Source organism: Protopterus annectens, chromosome 2.part0 (assembly GCF_019279795.1).
Source record: "Protopterus annectens isolate FY-2018-M chromosome 2.part0, PAN1.0, whole genome shotgun sequence".
NCBI classification, from domain to species: domain Eukaryota; kingdom Metazoa; phylum Chordata; order Ceratodontiformes; family Protopteridae; genus Protopterus; species Protopterus annectens.
The window spans coordinates 6593861-6615726 of NC_056728.1; the positions used below are offsets into that span (position 1 = coordinate 6593861).

At 37.5% G+C, this 21866-nt stretch overlaps 1 protein-coding gene across 1 annotated transcript in view; it reads left to right on the top strand.

The window, feature by feature from the left end:
• Positions 1-21866, top strand: part of LOC122793690 (mitogen-activated protein kinase kinase kinase 10-like) — a 1334525-nt gene that overhangs the window by 1004861 nt on the left and 307798 nt on the right. The window lies entirely within an intron of this gene.

The window sequence follows — 21866 nt, forward strand, 5'->3', positions numbered from 1 at the left end:
AAAAGTGCTCCATATCTGTCAGATTGCAACGGCATCTCTTGTGCACAGCCCTCTTCAGATCACCCCACAGATTTTCTGTTGGATTTAGGTCTGGGCTCTGGCTGGGCCATTCCAAAACTTTAAGTTTCTTCTGGTGAAGCCATTCTTTTGTTGACTTGGATGTATGCTTGGGGACATTGTCGTGCTGATAGGTGAAAATCATCTTCATCTTTCTAGCAGACACCTGAAGGTTTTGGGCCAAAAGTGATTGGTATTTGGAACTGTTCATAACTTCCTCTACCTTGACTAAAGCCCCAGTTCCAGCTGAAGAAAAGCAACCCCAAAGCATGATACTGCCTCCACCATGCTTCACCTTGGGGATGGTTTTCTTCTGGTGATGCGAAGTGTGTTGTTTTTGTACCAAACATACCTTTTAGAATTGTGACCAAAAAGTTCAGCCTTGGTCTCATCAGACCATAACACATTTTTCCCACATGCTTTTGGGAGACTTGATGTATTGTTTTGCAAATTTTAACCAGGCCTGGATGTTTTTCTGTGTAAAAAAAAAAGGCTTCCATCTTGCAACCCTACCCCATAGTCCAGACATATGGAGAATACAGGAGATTGTTGTCACATGTAGTACACAACCAATACTTGCCGGAAATTCCTGCAAGCTCCTTCAGTGTTACTGTAGGCCTCTTGGCAGCCTCCCTGACCAGTTTTTGTCTTGTCTTTTCATCAGTTTTTGAGGGAAGACCAGTTCTTTGTAGTATCACTGTTGTCCCATATTTTCTCCACTTTTTGATGACTTGTCTTCACTGTGTTCCATGGTATATCCAATGCTGTGGAAATTTTTTGTTCCCTTCTCCTGACTGATACCTTTCAAAATGAGATCCCTTTGATGCTTTGTAAGCTCTCTGTGAACCATGGCTTTTGCTATCACAGGCAATTGAGTAAATGTCAGGAAAGTCCTACTAGGACAGCTGAACTTTGTTTGTAGTTAATCAGAGTCTCTCTAATTAATGGCAGGTGTGTACCCAAGAAGACTGAATGTTGTAATTAAATCAAAGGGTCCTTCAACAAAGTATTAGTTTAAGGATGTGTACAGTTATGCAACCAGTTTATTGTACGTTTATTTTTATATTTTTCCCCTAACAGATTTGTTTGTTTTCAATTGAATTGTACAGGTTATAGGTCACATTAAAGGTGGGAAATGTTTTGAAATGATTTATTGTGGTCTCATTTTTTTATATGACAAAAACCTGGCATTTTAACAGGGGTGTGTACACTTTTTATACCCACTGTATATCTGGCTATTAATTCATACAGTTTTTATTTTCTGGCTCCATTTTTATTGTTCGCTGCTTAATGAGTGGTTGAGTGCTATTTTGCTGTTTTTGTTGTTGGAATTTGCCCTGGTAACAGCCAGGAGACCATTTGCTCTTCCTCCCCTGCAAGCTACAGTCACAACGAATGCCTCTGTTCTCAGGTGGGGGTTGTATTTCAAAGGGAAGACTGTCCAGGAAACTTGATCTATGACCGAGGCCAGTCTTCCTGTCGGTGTCTTAGAAATGAGGGTGCTCCTCCTTTTACTGTGTAGGCCTTTCAGGACCTCCTCCCCAGGTGTGTGATCTCAGTACAGATGGACAGTTTGTTGTCTGGTACCTGAAGAAACAGGGAGGAACCCAATTATATCCTCTCTGTCGTGAAGCCATGAAGGTTTGGCAGTGGGCAGTTTCTTCTCAACGGTTTCTGGTAGCAGCATACATCACAGGGACGTCTTAACATTTTTGCATAGCATGAGCAGGGACATTCTACTTCCTCCCAAATGATCCCTAAATCTGAGGGTTGCCACTCAAAATTTTCAGCTCTGGGCCACACCATGTTGTGATCTGTTTGCCTCCTCAGCCACCACCAAGTGCAGCAGTTGTATCGTAGTTCCTCCACAGGGACAGTCATCCAGAGACATTCTTCTGTCTGCTTGGCTCCCGGATCTTCTGTATGTTTATAGTCCCACTGTGGTAATAATAAATTTCCTTTAGAACTTTGCTCACTGCAGAACGACTGTAATCCTCATTGCTCCATATTGGCCCTGACAGGATTGGTTCCCTTTTCTTTGGCCTCTCCTGAAGTACCTTTTGTGGGTTCTGGATTTCATTTTGGATCTGATTTTTCATACAGCGAGACTGGACCCACCAGATCATCCGGTGCTCAAGGTAACTCCACTTGTATTCTATTTCTCTCGATGGCCAGAGATCCCAAGCTTTCACACAGAGTGCTTTACATTTTGTCCTCTTCTCAGAAACTTTCTGCTTATAAATTCAATGCTCCTGAGTGCAGCCATTTCACCCTTTGGGCTCATTCAGGAGGTTTAGATCCCTTTCCGCACCCGGTAGAAGCGGTCTTTGATTTCCTGGCTGGTTTATTTCATACAGGATTTCCTGGCTGGCTTATTTCATACAGGATCTGTTTTTTCCATTATTAAGCTACAGTTGGCAGCCATTTCTAATTTTCACTTTGGTAGAAGACATTACACCAGTAGCGGCTTTAATGATTTCTTAGGCCTTCCTTAAGGGAACCTTTTTATTGTGCCTTCCTGTCCAGGACCCAATTCCTCCATGGGATCTGCCTTTTATGCTTCATTTGTTTGCTGGCCCTCCCTTTGATCTGTTGGCCATGGTTTCCTTGAAACTGTTGTCTTGGAAGACACTTTTGGTGGCTGTTATTTAGGCCAGGTGGGTGTCAGAATTGCAGGCCTTACCCTCTACCTCCATACCTGATCTTTCACAAAGTTTGCATGTCTTAGAATGGATCCTGTCTTTTTGCCTAAGGTGGCCACAGAGAACAGTTTAAATCAGGCCATCCACTTGTCAGTGTTCTTCCCTAAGTTTTCACATAAAGGTGAATATTTTCTTCATTGCCTTGACTTTTGTAGACAGTTGCAATTCTATTTGGATAGGACATTGCCTTTCAGGAAGTCCAGCCAGTTGTTTTTCTCTAAAGCCCATTTGGGAAAACTAGCATTCAAGTCTACTCTGTGGATGAAACAAAAAGAAAAAGAAGACAAACCACACTGGCAAATGTAAATATAAATTAGCACTTTCGTTTACTGGCAAATTGTAAACTTCTTCAGATAAAAAGCCATTTTAACATACTCATTATATAATACCATACATTCTGATGTCATCAAAATACATAATTGATTAATTAATCAATTAACTAAATTAAATATAAGGAACTTTTAAAGAGCCCACTCTGTGGATGATATTTGTGACACTGCTACTCTGGTGGGTCCTCAAACCTTTGTGTCTCGCTACAAATTGTATATTCATTTGAGGTCTAGGGCCTCTTTGGTTCTAGCATATTGCAGAATGTGCTCTCCTAGGATCTCCCTAGGGTGTACTGTGGCCAGTGACTGTGTCCCACAGGTTAAAATCAGATGGAAAAGTCAAACATCAGATAAAAAAGGTATCCAAATTACCATAACAATAGATCTGTGTTGTCTTTCTGTCCGGTTCAACCATCCCACCCAACTACTCCCCTCTGTGTTATATTCTCTTGATCCTTTGATTGACCAGGTCAGAGAGCTATTCCCTCCTCCTTTTTTAGGGTTCTTGGTGTTAGGAATTTGACAGTAGAACTATTTGTTGAAGAGGGGCAAACTCATTCTGAGGTTTGTCAGTTAGGGCAAGGCATTATGAATAGAGGAGGCGGAGCAGACTCCTTTTGGATTTGGCTAGTCTTGTATCTGAGTCAGATCCGATAACTCACAGGTTGAATCAGAGAGAGACAACATGGATCTGTTACTGTAAGTACTTAACTTTCGTGTACAGTTGAATTGTCAAATTCTGATGCTCATTTCCTTCTGGATCTCTGATCTCTTGCAGTCCAGTCTGGATCGTTATCTAGATTACATCACTTTCTTCAGCTGGACATATATTATCAGAATTAGTCTGTGACATAATTTCTGTTACTAGTGTCTTCACTTAACAGATCAGTGGAAATAGTCTATAGAAATGCATTTTTATCTCTACTGCAGAAGAAAACATTTGAACGTGTACAGCACAGTCAACATGCTTAAGTGAGGTCAGTGTTACACTTCTGTGATGCTGAACAATTAGGAGGTACTTTGAATCAGTCTGAACATGTGTATTTCTGCACCTAATTGGAATGGATAAAAAGTGAGAATCAATATTTAAAAATAATTGTACAGCACATTGAGTTACACAAAATTACACTGGCAAAAGCAAAGACCATTGATAGGTATCATTCATTCTTGCAATAAAAATACATACAAACCTGAGAAAAAGCATGACATATAATATTAGTACTGAAACGCTGCTATGTACAATGAATTTTGTATACCTGCTCAGCTGTTTGAATCCCAGCATTGCAGATTGATTGGTTTATCACATAGTAAGCAAGTTGGGTGTACAAAGCTAGTCATGTCTGATGAAGAAACTCACAATGAAACATTGATTTCTATTTCTTACCAGATCTATTTCCTGGATTGTTACGGTATCATCTGTTAAGGCATGTGATGTTGTAGCTTAACAGTCAAACTTGATACAGAATCTAACATTTAGTGCATCACACTGGGGAAAAAATTAAAAAAATTGAGAATTGCAAAGTAAAAATTAATGATGTAAAATAGCAAACATTTACATAATTATAGTTTATTGTTACCTTAAAGCTGAAATAATATGATAAACAGAAACACAAGCTCAATGAAAGTTTAAATTATCCATAACATTCTTCCACCATTTGGAACACACTCATGGCAGATGATGAGTAAAACATTTACAATTTGCAAAGTATATCCATTCATTACTGTGTCTTGCTATGAAAAATGTCTGAATTAACACATCAGTGATCTGACCTGCAGCTTGTTACACCTTTGCACAGTAGTTCCTGCTCTCTTCAAAATGGAGATAAGAAGGTGAATGACATTGGTATAGCATCTGACTTAAGGCGACAATGCCTTGAATTGAATGCAGTTGACTCCATTAAGCTTTATGAAGTTATAAACTTGTCCTCAGCAAAGTGCTCCCCACACAAAAAAACTGTGCTTAGTAGGCAAACACTGCTTGAATCTGCAGTTTTTGATTTTCAGGGTTCTTTGAGAGGGCATGCCAACTGCCTTTATAATGTTTTCCATTGGTGCATCCCACTGCTGAAAAAAATTAATTTTCTGTAATACCACATTAATCCAAACAAAGGCGATTAAATAAAACTAGTATATACATTTACATCCTGAACCCGCAGCAGATGTATAAACAAATTTGCAAAAGATATAATATACCTACTCCACATGTAAAACATGAGTAGTCATTAGTAAAATGATCTCTTGCCAAAATGTATTTCACTGCATTATGATAAAAGTCAGTGCTGCATTTCAAGGCAATGATGGTCTTGCACATAGACTAACTAAATGCCTGTAGGGTCACTCTACACAGAAAGTGATTACCTATTTTGAGGTGGGTCTTGGGAAAGTAGGTAGTATTCCAAGATATGACATATGTATCCTTAAAGTATTTGTATATGGTTTATTGTGAATTGGTGTTTGGTCAGCTTTAAACAGTAAAACTTTCATACAATTTATTTCTTCCCTGAAATGAAAAAAAGTAGCACTGAATTTCTATTCAGTACACATGATTTTTGTTCAGGTCATCATCGTATCAAAACGGTTGGGAAAAAATGTAAAATATAATTCAAAACATCTATTACACCATGGCCTTGGTCCATTAGGATGTGTTGAAAGGATGCAGAAAAAAGCAAAGTTTGAGTATGACTGAATTTTGTTCTGTGATTGTTTCTTGTTCAAGCAATTAATGGATGCAAAGCTTTGATAAATATATTTCAGTGCATCTAGAACCACTATGGCCCCCAAACCATACCTCTCAACCTGGAAACATCAAAAATCTGGACAAGGCCCATGAAAAATAGGTACAAATCTGTACGCTGATTAACATCTAATTTGCATACATAATTACTTAACCCCACCAACTCCAATGGAGTTATGGGATACCAACTTTCAAACTGCCTAAAATTTCTCTAAATATTAAATGATTGTCATATACCTTGTATCGATTCTTAACCAGTGTTTTTTATGCTATGTCTAATGTGATATCATTATTTAAATTGCAGATGTTTTTAATTTTTGAAGATTGTAAAATTAAAGTTCTTAAAGGTCCTCATTAGCACTCTTCAAGAAAAATCTTGATTGGATGGGAGATAGGAAATTCACCCTGGAGATCACTTCTGTGGCTCTGCTCGACAGGGGCACAGGAAAATAATTTTCTTGGGTGGCGAAAACTAGGGTATCTTTTTGGCTTGGCTTATATAGAACCTAGGGCCAATAGCCTAGTACCTATGAACCTATAATTTGGAGCTTTTCTCCCTGGCCCTCTGATGAAAATGGGCTTCTACCCAGTCGGGCTTTCGCCGTAATCAAATGTCAATAGATAAGCAAATAAATGTTTTGTACACCTGTATAAGTAACATCTCAACTTACTAATCAGTGTCACAGATTGTTGACTTTAAAACAATAGCACCATTTCTACTATAATCCACTATCAACAACTAACCAAATACTCATAGCTCTCAACCCTCCTTCTCCAAAATGTGGAACACTGCCACCCATAATGTGGAGTAAATGAGCAAAATGTGGAACACTTACTAACAGCTTACTGATAACTTCAACTAGAATGGTCACAGGATGGTTCAAATGTGTTACTTTATACTTATAAGCAGTTCTTTTGATGAATTATTATGATTCACTACTATTTAACCATGTAGATCGGTGTAAAAAATCCCCAACAATGAATATCTGACAGACCTTTTCAATGTGGAACTTTGAGGAATATGGACTTTTTAGTACCCAAAATAAGGAACATCTCTCTTAATGAGGTACACTTGAGAGGTATGCATATACTTTATTACATTGTCAGAATATCATTTTTTGCTGAAACCTCTGTTTGTAGCTTTTTTCAACAAGCCCTCAATGTAATAAGGCTTCTCAGGTCAACAAGATTAAACATGCCCTTGACTAAATAACGCTTCTAACTGCAAAAAGTAGCAGAATATATTAAATTCACGTCCTGGACAGGTGCAGTATAAAATCGATTTGAGTCTTCTCTTTGCTATACTTTGCATAAAAAATGTACAGCTCTTATAACCAGGTAAACAACACATGGCAAATCACACACGCTTAATTACTCAGTCGTGGGCAAGTGAATGCCTTCTGCTACAGACCTATGTATAATCGCACTTCAAAACCAACTCTGCAGTGCACACTACAATAACACGAAACAGTGATTCGGTGCTAGAAAGGGAGGTGTAGGTGTTAACTCTTTAAGTACACAGCTTTTCAGCAACTTTCCCTCTGTGCAACACTTATATACAACCGTTAACTCTAGTAGCTCTATACATAGGCGGAAGTGTTGCTATGTTTCTTAAATAACATAATCTTTTCGGGACTCTCTTTTTCTCCTGAAGGGAAGTACAGCGCAATGTTACTGCCTAACATTTCAAAGTCAATACTAAATACACTTTTTATAAAGCTGAATTGGAGTGTAGTGTTCCGAAGAGGTGTAATTTTTATCCATTTCTGTAACAAAAGTAGCAGCTAACTGCAGTATTTTTATTAAAATAGCATTTTAGATTCTGCATGAGTCAGAGTTAAAGATCATAGTAGCTGGTTCCATTAGGACTGTCTGTAAAACTCAGCAACACAAATAATAATGTCAGAGTGATTTGCAAATTTCTGTCTGGTTCTTCCAAATCCCAACAAATAATTTTTTTTTATCTTTAAAGAGCAGGCGCAAGTACAGTGCTCACAGCCCGTAATGCAAGTCACCATATTGTTTACCTATCCAAGCAGTGGAAACGTCTTTTAGTATTAATCATCAGCTTAGAAACGTGGTGCCTAGTGAACTAAGTGTTAAGCAATGAAAAGACCATGGTTACTTAACACAAAAATAATCACTAGTAGACCACACAAAAATAATCACTAGTAGACCACTGCAGTACTAATATTTTTGTAGAGGTGTTACATATGCTCATTCATAGTGTACAGCAAGTTTTTGTTGTCGCTCGAAACGGAATAAGTGTTGAAAGGACATGGTGTGTATCTATGTATGACTTTTCACTGGAGTTATAAAAGTTCAAAATTATAGCAAAAGAAAATTTACTTTCCTTTTGTGAAGGGAAAAAAAAAAACGATTAATTGATGTACAGCTGTTAGAAAGGGTATGGCTACGTAAACAGTCATTGTCCACATCCACCCCCTTAAGTCCTGTTAATTAAAAAGTCCCTCCATCCTCAGCCACTTTGCTATCAATCCTACTGCAAAGGTATGCCCCTTAGTTAAAATTCAGTCACCTTCCAAATTATACCTTCTGTTTTATGTTCCAACACAGATAACCTTAAAACGTTTTACCTCAACTTTAACACCTCCAGTTACTAATTAGTTGCAATACTTAGTACAGTAAACTGTCAGTACCACACACACGCACGCTTTGTTTCCTTACTTAATTCCACAAGTGCCTTCATCCCATTTTCACAGCCTGCCATGGCATCCTGCAACCGTTTAAGCCAGCCTGTTCTCGGCAGCAAAAAAATAAAGCAATGTCCTGCAACTGTTTAAGTCGACAGGCAGCAAGGCAGCAAAAATAAAAAAGGCCTGCAACTGTTTAAGTCGGCAGGCACTGACAGCAAAAATAATAAAAACAAAGCAAAGCCAGCCGGCCTGTTCTCGGCAGCAAAACAAAATGCAGTGCCCGTACAGAATCTGCCATTAGTGCTGCTGCCTCTATCCGTTTAATTCCCGCCTGCTCGCAGCCAGCCAGAAATTATGTGAGCTCCTTGAGTTCAATTCCAACTGGCTGGTAGCCCTGACTGAGCTGACGTCATCGCGCATGTGATGATGTCAGCTCCAACAGCGAGATAAATTAAAAAAAATAAAAGAAAACAAAGCAAAAAAAATCAGAAATGAAGGGGTGCCACTTGGGAAATTTGGTACCTCTTCATTTGGACCCCAAAACTTGGTAAAAAATGAGTAAATCGGTGCGGTTGGGAGGTATGCCCCAAACCCAAAACTTACTGCAAACATTTGCATAATTGTCAGACTGCAGTCTTGCTTCAGTCATGTTTAATGAATGAATGAAGAATGGAAAAGAGTAAGATAAACTGTGATTAAAAAATAGGGAAGAATGATCTTGGGGGGGGGGGCATGGAGCCTTTTCACATAGGGTGCCAGTTTACCTAAAGTCAAGGTCAGTGAAAGTAGCATTCCTGCATGTAAGACAACTATAATCTGTGCCTCTCTCCAAAACATATAGTGTGTGTGTGTGTGTATGTATGTATGTATATGTATATGTATGTATGTATATATATATATATATATATATATACACACACACACACAAGTGAATGTGAGCGAATGTAAGAGAATGTGTGCAAGTATGACTGACAACTTTCCTGTCCTATTTCCAAGCCTGTAACATAAATAATTCCTCTAGTCCTACTTGCTCTTCTCCTTTTATTATCAGTGTCTCACACACACAGTCACACAAAGAAAAACCTCACACAGTCTCACAAAAAAAAAAAAACTCACACACACACACACACACACACACACACACACACACACACACACACACACACACACACACACACACACTCTCTCTCTCTCTCGCTGTTTCCCTCCAACACACTAACAGTCACCTGATCACTAACATACACACTCATTCACAATCCATCCATTACATAATAAAGTAGTAGTGTCAGGCATCGTAACCCAGAAAGGACATAGACTCGAGGACCTCCAGTACACACCATTACTTTGGGCAGAGAAAGAGATTTTTTTCTTTTTCAAAATAAATAATCTGAGTATAGTTGCAATATAAAATACTGTGTGTGATCATATTAAATTGTTGCAGTTAGTAAAGCAGGTGATCTAACAGTTTACATAAATACATACGTAGTACATAAGTGACTCGCAGAATTCAGCTGTCCGTTAAAAGGACAGGTCACATGCGTGGCTAACACTAGAGCCTTCAATTTAAAAAAAAAAAATCATATGACATAACATTATGCATCATAACTAATTAACTATTAGCAAATGAACTGAACTATTTAGTCACAGAAATTTGAAAAAGGACATCCCCAGAAATTTATCACTATATATGTCAGTGAGTGTAACAGTAAATACAGAGCCACAACTGGATACAACTAATTATTTCAAACATGATAAATATTTTCTCATTCAAAACATTAAAACTATTCATAAAAGAAATATACGTACTTTCCCTCCAAAACAGCAACATATATAGTTTCAGTCACTTTCCCTCCAAAAGAAAGAAAGCAAAAATAGAAAAAAAAACTTGAAATACATTAACCATATTCACTGCAAGCCACATCACACGTTTCATTAGGAGAAAACCACAAACATTACCAGTTTCAAATACAAATTAATATTTATTATGTGGGCAAATTAATGTTTTCCATGCAAAGCAATATAAAATCCTCAGAGAGAAAATTAACCACCCCCCCAAAAATGAAACAAGGAATCATTAATTCCATTACAAAATAACAAGGGCAGAAGAGAACATACAGTAATATACAAAATGAAATGTGTATCAAATTTAAAAAATATATATTTATGCATTTGTGCATACATAAAATATATTGGTCATAATAAACATGTCACACAAATGTATAACACATCAATACATTCCCAAACATGCAATGTTTTGCTGCCAATTATTTTGTATATACATTATGTGTTGTTTTCCCTTTAAAACCACACCCTCAACAAAGTTCGTCAACATCTTTGAAGAAATTTCTTTCCCTGCAAAACAAGATTCACAATAAAAAAGGATATCAGCAGTTGTCTAGATTAACGTCAGCAATAAATCACTTATTACTCGTAAGTAACCTATGTCATAATATGACAAGTTGCCAACAGGCAACACACATCAGAACTTCCTATCCAATGCAGCTGAGTAAAGATGAAACACGCCTCAGTTTAGTAATCCCAGACTTGCATACCTAGACATATCTCCTGTTAGCTGCCTTAATTTCCAGGTTAAAGGCTATAAAACAGACAACTGTGAAATATAGTGCAGTACTTATGTTGACCAAACTCTACTTAATGCAGCATAGACAAAGAGTAGTTTATATACCCAGCTCAACCACCAAACAATCCTAATTATTTTAGTCTCCCCCCCAGTGTACTCAGCACATAGTATCTCTGACAATTCCTGCTGCAAAAGTTAAGACACTGTCGCTACCAAGGGAAAGTATACCATTGAATTTATTTCTTTCCAGATGCAAAAGGAGAAATATCTTCAGTTAAAAACCCATGTAAGGCAGTTTCCAAGAATCAGATTAAATAAATATATTGTTTTCCCTCACTTCTGCATCATTTTGTTCTCTACAGTGGTGTTAAATCTGCTGGAGTGACACCCCCAGCCACATCCACAGTACGTATACTACTTAAGGTGTCGCTAAATTAACACTCCAGCATATTTTACTCTAACAGTGTAAAATTTCACTAGAAAAGTAAGTAAGGCCCATAACAATTAAATGTTGTGACTCAATCTGAAGTAGTTAGTATTCAAAGACCTTGTCTTTGTACCACAAATGTGCTACCTAATTGATTGTTTTTTGGTGAAAAACCACCGGGGAGTAACTGCATTCCACTGAAGTACCTGATTGTCCCCCCATCTCAGTTGTTCTGCAGCTACTATAGCCTCATTTCAAGCCAATCTCACTAATACTGCCTGTTAGAGTTAACTTGGGTGTATCTTAACAATAATCTAGCAGCTTGTGTTACTGCCTTTAATGTTGTCAGGACTTGTCTTACCTCCTGTTTCAATGCAGCTTTACAGATTGCCTTCCGGGTGCTGACTCCACTGTGCACCAACCTGCTCCATTCAGTCCTCGCAGTGCTCGGGCTTCACTCTGGTCCCCTAACCTACCACCATTTCCCACCCACCCCCACTACATCTACACTTATACCTTTGTTACTCCACATCTTCTACTTATTCTATTCTGTGCCTAACTACACTTCAATCCCCACCCAATTATTTTCTAAATTCCTTCTATTTCACTCTGGTCCCTCCCCATCAAAACCTACCTATTCTCCACAAAGTTATTGCTGTTCATTAACTAAGCACACCATACTAAGACTTTTACAGCACTAACAATGCTGTTCTCCTCCTGTAGCACCTTATTCAGCCATATCTCATTCCTAACATCCTTACCAGTACTAGTAGTAGTAAGTAAGCATATCTTGACCATTACTTCATCCAACCCTATCATCCGTCTTCCCACTAGCTATTCAAAAATGTGTTCAAGCTTATTTCCCATAACTCCATTCCACTGTTGTAACCCAAAAATACCAACAAATAATTCATGTCCCAGTGTCAAGATAGTACATTCCCCATCTCTGCTAAAAATGCCATAATAAACAAATCATCTTTCTCCACCATACATCACTGTGGTAAAATCCACACCAACCAAACCTCAAAGCAAAGAATACACCCTAAAAGTTTAAAAATAGTCACTTTAAATTTTAGAAGCATATGGAACAAAATGACAGATTTTGATGCCTGGATGACTCAACATAACCCAGATATCTTAACAGAGGCATGGCTAAAACCTGAAAAATATACAAAATTACCACCTCTTGGTGTTATGACACTATTAGGCTTGCTAGAACATACACAAAAAGCAGTTGGAATAGCTGTAATCTTCTCAGTAACTCCTTACACAAGCACAGTCCCAACATTTGTAAAAACAGAAATCCTAATCTCATGCCTAAAATTTAAAGAACATATGCATTGTTGTGCTACACATCACCCCAGGACAGAACATTCTGATACTTGAAAACATACTATCCTGTGTAGCAGATGCAATCACAAATGAACTTGTCCTCCTGGGTGATGTAAACATTGACTGGCAGACTTTATCTGCAAATTAAGCAGTCAGCATGAATCTCGTGGGATTCACTCAACTTATTAATACACAAACAAGATATGGCAAAAATAACTCCCAACAATCTATTCTGGACTGGATTCTAGTTACCAACCCAACTAATTTTACCTCCTCAGGTATCCTCCGTATTGCACCAAGTGACCACCTGCCAGTTTATACCTTCAGGAATATTACGCAACTAACAAAGGAGCTCAAAACTACCCATAGTCTCTCCAGTTTCTCCAAAGAGTCTTTCGTTGAAGCTCAGAAAGCGGTTAACTGGTCCATCCTAAAAAGACTCCCATTAAGTGATATAGTTGAATTCTACAGTACAGCATTTCTAAATCTTCTTAACACCTTAGCTCCACAGTGTACAAAAAAGAATTAAAAACAATCATACTCCATGCCTCACCAACCAATACAAACTCCTTATAAAAAAAATAGACAAATCACGGATTAACTGGCAAAAGAGTAAAATGACAAAACCTCTGCAAATATTCGGACAGCTACAAATCCAAGCTGAGAAACAGGTTAAAGATAAAAACTCATCTTATACTCCCCTACAAGACAGCAGTAAAAAACAGCCCTAAAATGTCTTGTCCTCCGTAGTCCTCTGTCATTGCCCCTGGTACAAAGAATGTATCCCAGCCCATACTGTATAGTCTGTTTAACTCTTCTCACATTTTGATATCAGAGTTGCATCATCTGCATAGCTGAAGTTATTTGTCCTGACAATCTTGCTTTTAACATCTGATTTAGCTAACCTAGCATTACACGTGATAAAATTAGCATATGAATTAAATAAGTAGCTTGACAGTATACAGCTTCTGTCACATTTTTTACCAATCTTGAATGAATTAATTATTCTGTATTTGGTTCTGTTTCTTCTTGTTCTGAATACAAATTACTTGGAAAGCCAAAAGGTAACCTGGTATCCTAGTTTCTCCAAGAACTTTCCACAATTTGTTATGGCCCACATAATCAAATGCTTTAGGGTAGTGAGTAAAGCAGAAGCAAATATTTTTCTGAAACTCTCTTGTATTATCTGTTGTCCAGCAGATGTTGGAAATTTGATCCCTGGTACCTCTGCCCCTTTTAAACCAGCTTCTCCGTCTGGCAGTTTTCATTTTTTATATAGTTGGGAGTCTAGCTTGCAGGACCTTGAGCATTACTTACTAGCAGCTGGGACAAATGGGATAGTTCAGTAAGTTGAGCACTCAACTAGCATTGTCCATATTTGGGGACTGGAATATACATTGACTTCATCCAGTGCAATGACCACTGTTTTCCAACTTTGCTGGCACATTCCTTAAAAAAATATGCAGGATTTTAAAGAATTCAGGGGGAATTCAGTCATTTCCTGCAGACTTGTTATAGCAAGGCTTTCTAGGGCCCATTCAATTTCACTCTTCAGGATGTCTGGCAGTAGCTTCTGCAGCATACATTTCTTCTTTGTATCTCCAACTTCTGTTTCTCTCATGTTTGTCTGTTAACATGCTCATTTTTTCCTAGAAATTTAATTTAATATTGCAGTTCTCAAAGACATTTATAGTCTTTCCCATCATATCTTCTAGTTATTTGCACTGCACATTTAATTGTGTACCTCTTGCTTTTCTCAGAAACTATGTATTCAGTTTGACATATTTTCCATGTCTCTACTGCCTTTTGCTGTCCTGTTCTTAGGCACATCTGTGCTGCCATTTACCTACTTAATCTTCTTGGTATTTGAATTATTTTTGGTGACACCTTATGGATAATATCACAAACTCCTGTCTAGTTAATCATCTGCTCTAGCTAAAAGGTCTAATCCCTTAAACATGTTTTTTACCTCCACTGCATATTCACTTGCAGTATTGCTGAGTGCAGTACAGATTGAATGAGGTCTTGTGTTAGTATTATAATGTCAGTTGTAGCTGAATTTTAAAACGGAATTGCCAGTAGCTGGATCTGTGTGCCATGTGACTTCCTAAGCACAACTCAGTAAAGGTTGTTGAATGCCTATCATAACTCCTGTTCTCTTGTCTGACTTTGCAGTGTACATGTACTGCCTGCCATCAGAATTGCACTTAGGTTAGTACCCGATTCTGTCTTTTTTCATGCTTCACTACTTCTGAAGTTGTTTTTGTTGCCTTTTTTATCAAAAAGAACATGTGATGTAGACTGTATGTAACTGGAAACATTAATATGTTTTTTTTTTTAATATTATTGTTTGTTTACCTTTGTCTTAAGTGATAAAAATATTAGACATCTATGCATGTTGAACAGTTGATTCAAAGGTGTAAAATTTGCAGTATGTTTAGAAATCAGAAACAGAAAGAAGATATAACACTGCTAAAGATAGTGCATCTTACTTGGATGAAAACAGTGTATGTATCTTCTGTGCATTCAGTAGTAGTACTAGTACAGCTGTGTGAATTCATGAGCCAAGAAGTCTTTTGTAAGATGGTGGACTATAGACCTACCATGTCAAGTTCTAGTTATCTACAAAACATTGGTCAATTGGAACAAATGTGATAAGTTCATACATTTGGATTGCTTTATTTCAGTTCTGAACTACAAAGATATACTACAACATACTTTCACCTGCACATTTCTTGATGGTATGATATCTGGAAGCCATAGCTGTCAAACTTCTGTCAACATGCGGTATACTACGTCTCATAACATGGAAAAATTTGATAAAATGTGGAGCACATAACTAATGACTTCAGCTAAGAAGCTCACATTATGGTTAAAAATATATCATGTAAAAAATATCTTTAGATGAGTTAATATGATTCAGTATTTACCATTAAAAAATTAATAACACTGTGTGACTGACCCTTTCTGTGTGGAACTGTTAAGAACATGGCATTTTTAAAACTCAAAATAAGGACTGTTCCTTGGTGAGGCAAACTTGAGAGAGGTATGCAGAAATGCATACTTAGTGGTATTCTGAAAACAGAAATGCCATTAACTTTTGAGAAGAAAATGTGATATGACAGATAAGCAAATAATCTTTGAGTTGCAAAAATAAAATAAAAAAAGAAAAGGGAAAGAATAAGGATGAATGTTGATTTTATTTTGTTCAGGGTCCATATATGTAAATACGTATACAGAAGGAGGAGGAATCATTTAATCAAGCATTCTAGTCTAGAAGAAACAGAGTTTATTAACCATGTTAAGGATCGGAGACTAAGAAAACATCAACTCTTTCTCTGTTTGAAAATGTCTTTAACCTAGTACTGTAGACTGCTGTTTAGAGTTAAAGGAGAACTGCACCCAAAAGCTGAAAAAATGTTTTTTAATGTATCTTGAGCTTGTCTGTATTTCTATTAATGCTGTATCAAAGTAAGTGTTAATATTATATTGTAATTTGTTATACGCCAAAATGGCCTGAAAGGGGACTGCTGTGGGTAGCATGATTTTGTTTTGCAGTCAATGCCTTTGCCTCCCTGATGCCATTTTAGAGGCACAGGGAGAAATCCCTAGGATAAGAAAATGATTTACTGTGTTTTAATATATCAGCTTACAACAGTACCGCTAATGTGCACTTTTGACTGTCAGGATCAATCTGCATTTTTAATTGCTTTCCTTTCTTTACTTTTCGCTAGTGGCCATCTCTGATGCACACATTTTAAGGATTGTTTGAATATGTAGCTGAGTTAAATCTTCTTTTCAAAGTAATAAAACAACTTTAGTGTTCAAGTGTGAGAAATCTGATCCCTGTGATTAATAATTGTAACTTAAGCTGAGATTTATGTTGCATTCATAATTTTTAAGACTGGAGCTAGAATTAGTCTTTGATGATTACTTTCTTTCCCAAACTCATTGGCTTGTCTCAACAAAACACTATGCAATGCAAAAATGCTGTAACAAAACACCAGATGAAACGTGCACTTTTGCAGAAAATTAAGTGTAGACTCCAGGCTACATTATTTGCGGTATGATGCTGGCAATCTGTGACTGATAAGGCAAATCTAAATACTATTTAAGAGCCATTGTTTTCTTAATGGCTTTGTAGTTGAAATAAGTGACCTAACCTAATTACTCTGCCACTCTTGGTAGCCTTCGTGATGTGACAGATGATGAGACAAATGGAGGAAAGAAAGGCAAATAGAAGTAAGTTCAGACATAAAGCAATTGCAATAATTACCAAATGATGCTTTTTTCTGTATGTGGTTACAGGGAAGAAAAATAACATTTTGGGAAGAAAAACTTGGTATTTTGGTAGTTCTCCTTTAAGAAGCGTCAGCAGCTGATTGAGACTGATCAGTTGGTATGTCAGGCAGGGTTGAAGTTCTTGATCATTCCACTGCTCCTTGGTATTCAGCATATAGAAACTGATTGTGAAACCAGTATAACAGCAACTTATGCATAGTGTATGGGCTTTTTGTGTGGACTCTAAATTAGTCACTTACAAAAACAATTTCATTTTATTTATTTATTTGTATCTCTCAGTATCGTATGAAACCAATAGTATAAATATTTAAAGTCATTATGCATTACTGTATTAAACTGCATCTTTCTTTTTAAAGTAAGGGGTATGCAACATATGTGGTCTCATGTTCTAGTGATGTTACAATGGCTGTATGCTTAAGTGGGAGTTACCGGCAATGATGTCTTTCTGTCACATTACTTCCTTCTCAGAACATTAGTAAAGGTTTTTGTTGAATGTGCATTATGTCTAACTCATTCATCTTAAATACAAGTATGCTTTGCAGTAACCATATGCAACAGCATTTGTATAAATGAGATAGGTCTTCACACTGATATGAGAGTAAGGGAGTAGGCACCAGATTTTGCGCCATACTTTAAATCCCATGTTGCCTCATGAACCTGTTTAAACAAAGCCCAGCAAACATTTTTGTAAGTGTGCATATGTCTGTTATCTCTTCTTGCATCCCACTGAATCCCTAAGTTTCTACTAACATGTCAGTTAAACAACTCTTAAAGGGGCCTACTATAGTTTTCACACACCTAGATGCCTCATATCCCCAGCCTAGTATCTGAATTTTGTCACATAGAAGCTGACTGTGTCTTCCTTTGGTTGGGCTAGTATAGCAGAACTGAGATATTTATTCTGAAGGAGTAATTTCCTAGTAGTAGTAATTTAACCAGAGCGCTCCTTGAACTCCAGGCTGTGATATGCAGGGAGTCTTCTGTCATCTTTTACAAAGCATAAAGTATCCTCCAAGAAAAGAAAAAACTTATTTCCACAACTACTTTGAAAACTGAATGATAATTTACTTGATCCACTCAGCTAACCGTTTTCTACCCGAAACGTGAGTGTAAGGGGTAGAAGATTGTGCCCACCACAGACGTGCACCAGCAATGTAGTTATTGAATCAGTAGCACAGGGAAGGTCATACAAACTGATCGGTTTGCTTCCTTTCCGTCTGGCAAGCAGTGTTGCCAACTGACGAAGCACTTTCGAATTTGCTTGTAAACTGTCATCTACTTTGACAAGTATGTCACAATCAGTCCAGATTAGGTAGATGAGGGCACAATTTACTACAGTAATAACTGCCAGCTGCAATTGTAGACCTCTTCAGAGGGCCCATAGTTTTTTTTTTTTTTTTTTTAAGTTGTTACTTTGATTTCTGTACACACCTTTCTAAGTTCAACAGATTGTGTATTCCAAAAGGAGATCAGAGTTTCCCAGCACATCGCTAAAAGGCATATAACAACTGTCCTCTCATGTCCAAGTTCAAACTCCACCCCCGACTGTTTGGTGCTCACATTCATCTTATGAAGGTCCTGTAGGCAGTGATCCTTATGATGAATGTAGTACAGTTCTGTTAGTGTACTCAGTCTGACCATAGACCATCTCCCTGGGTACTGCCTTTTTATACTCTACATATTAGTTAATGAGGCAGTGCATGTTTGTGAATTTGTAATGGTAAGGATGTACTCTTTCTAGAGTGTAATTTTTACCTTGTAGAGACTGTTTTGCTGTCAGCAGTTTTTTTTTTTTTTTTTTTTTGGGGGGGTGGGTCGTCGTGCATTAAACTTTAGACCAGAAAAAGTAGTACACTTGATGGTGAAGTTCTGAGTTTCAAGTACCAGAAAGCGAACAGATGATGTGAGTACAGTCGTCTTTATGGCTGATGTTCTTGCTGACTGCCATGAGAAGGAGTGTAACCTTGTACTGCCCATGCATGTTTTACTGCCTTTCAGATATGGCTCGAAGACTGACCACCCTGTGGCTAATCCTGTTCATTTTACAAAGGGTCTGTGGCAGTGATTACTCTGTTCCAACATCATTGGTTATGATGAATATTCTCAAAGTTCTACTGTCGCTGTCATCTGTTTATATCATAAGCTTATGGACATCAGAGCTGTAGCCCACAGTGGCTGGTTAACCAGTTCCTTTCAGGAGTTCTGCATCCTCACCTACTTCATACCACTCAACTGTCCAGATTGTCTCAGAATGTCAAGATTTTTGCCTTATAGTTTTGGTCTGTTCTTAAAATTTGTGATTTTTCTGGCTAATCATTATGGTTTGAAATCACAAAATAGTGACAGACATTTGATTTTCAGACTTCATATTCTTTAGAAAATTAGTGTTAATGCAAAGCCTGTCATTCTGTTAACTTTCTAAGGTTGTAAGAGCAATATTTAAAATATATCCTGATTCTGAGCCTTTGTTCTACCCCACAGTTTTATTTTGTGTACTAAGAGCTTGAGAGGTATGACCCACTTAAGAGGACCCCTTCTCTCACTGTCTCTCTTTATCTCTGTGTGTGTATGTATATATATATATATATATATATATATATATATATATACATATAAATATATATGGTATTTGTTGTTTTTATTGACTGTTTTTTGGTCAGCCTGTGAATGGGCTGAGTGCTTTCACTGTTTTGATGAACTGCAAAAAAAAAAAAAAATGTTAACTTAGTGCGAGAACATGGGCTAGTGACCTTGGAGCTGATATTTATTAGTAGTAGAGGTGTGTTTGGGGTGGTTGTGGTTGCACATTTGATGTAATGTGCATTCGGGGAAATGTGAACAATATTTTTCCATCTCGCAGTAGTATATTTCGGAACCCTTCTCTCTGTCTCTTCGTGGGTCTTGAACTTTTAGATTGAAAGGTTTGCTGACTGACAATTCTGAATAGGTGATTTGACAGCATTGACATTTGTCTGCTGGAATACACTTTTTTTTGGCAAGCTGGGTCCTGGTTAATTTTTCAAATAAACACATTCAATAGAATGCTGTCTAAAAAAAAACAGCGATTGGAAAGCATGTTTGATCAGTGTGTTTTCTCTTTGGTCAGTTTGGTACACCCCATTCTGTTGTACAATTACCTCTGCAGTCACTGCAAACTAGATGTGGGAAAAATCTTGCAGTGACTATTCAAATTCTCTGTACTTTTCATAGTTGGTTGTCACAATATTAACCTAGTGTTGTGAAAATTCTTTGGTCTTTCAGAAGCATCAGGTGCCTTTTTGGCTAAGCCAATAAAAAGTTCTGACAGAACTGCTTTTAACCAAATCCCTTGATCTCCATGTCTTCCTTCTAGAGGTAAATGCAGATGAGAAAGACCTCTGTGTATCTTATGCATGATGTACCAAATGAAGTTTTACCCAAAATGAATTTAGATGCATGAGTTCAAGAACTGAGACTAGTTATTTTTTTTTTCTTGGGGGGGGGGGGTGGTAATGGTTAGGCCAACCTTTTCTAAATAGATTGTTAATTGCAGTGCATTTTGACATTAACTGGATAAATACACTTTGTAAAATGCTGTCATCTAAGGGCTGCTACAAGTGTTCCTTCAAAAACAGCTTTGCTAAGATTTTTGCTTTGACTCTTCAGCGATTGGCTTGTACATTCACCAAGCACTATTGCTTGAACTGTGATTCCATGTACAAGGACTCCTGTGGCACTTTGGTGTTTTACGACCCTGTGTTACATACCCTTATCTTTCTGACTGCCTTCAACTCTGACCTAAATTTGATTTATTTATACTAATTATAATCCTTCACAGCAGTTGTCCACTCCAGAAGGCCTACAGAGTCAGATACAGAAGATAAGTGCTCACCATGTTAGTTAACCTGCATTGCATTGAAGGCTTTCTGTAGTGGGTGCTTGTTACCCTCTCAACATCCCCTTTTATGTGGACTGCTTCTCCTTCCAGTAACTTTTAAGGGATTTCCGTACAAGTCCTGCATGTGTATAATTTTTATATTCTTGTGACGTTTTCTCGTGTTTGTCTTTAAGCTAATGGTTACTCAGTACTACAAGGTCACACTGAGGACCGCAGGACATGGATGTATTCTTCTCATCAGCACAGGATGTTCCAGTATGTACTGGTCAGAGGTGCATATGTCAATTAGTATGAAAACTAGAGAGAGAGTGCAGAATTTTACTAAACTTGGGCTATCAAAAAAGGAAACTCCACTTCTTACCACAAAAGACATCCATACAGCTCAACTGATGTGATGAATACATGGGTGTTATTACCTACTGATAAAGTAAGGTTGCTGAGCTACTGCAACATTTCCTTTTGAGTTTAAGTCGAACCATTTCATTAGATTCCAAACAAATGTAACCATCACATAGAAAGTGCATATGTGGGCTGTTAAGTTTTGGGTGGCAATACCAAGATTTCATGTTCAGAAATGAATGATAGCCATTATATGTTACTATTGAATTCTTCCTTTTTTTTTCAGCTGTGTAGTGTCCTACCTCATGAGGTAGGGCAGAAGAAACATTTAACTCCAGTCTGAAACATATATCACACATTGTCTACAAAAAGTAAAGTAGATGCTGGTAGGAAATAAGTGTTTGCGCCCCATTTATGAAAGGCTAACATAACTATGCAGGACTTTTTATGCTACAGAATAGAGTATAAAGGCTTTTGTGATCGGATGGACATTTTTGGGCAGTGGAGCAGGGTCCCCCTGTGTGATCAT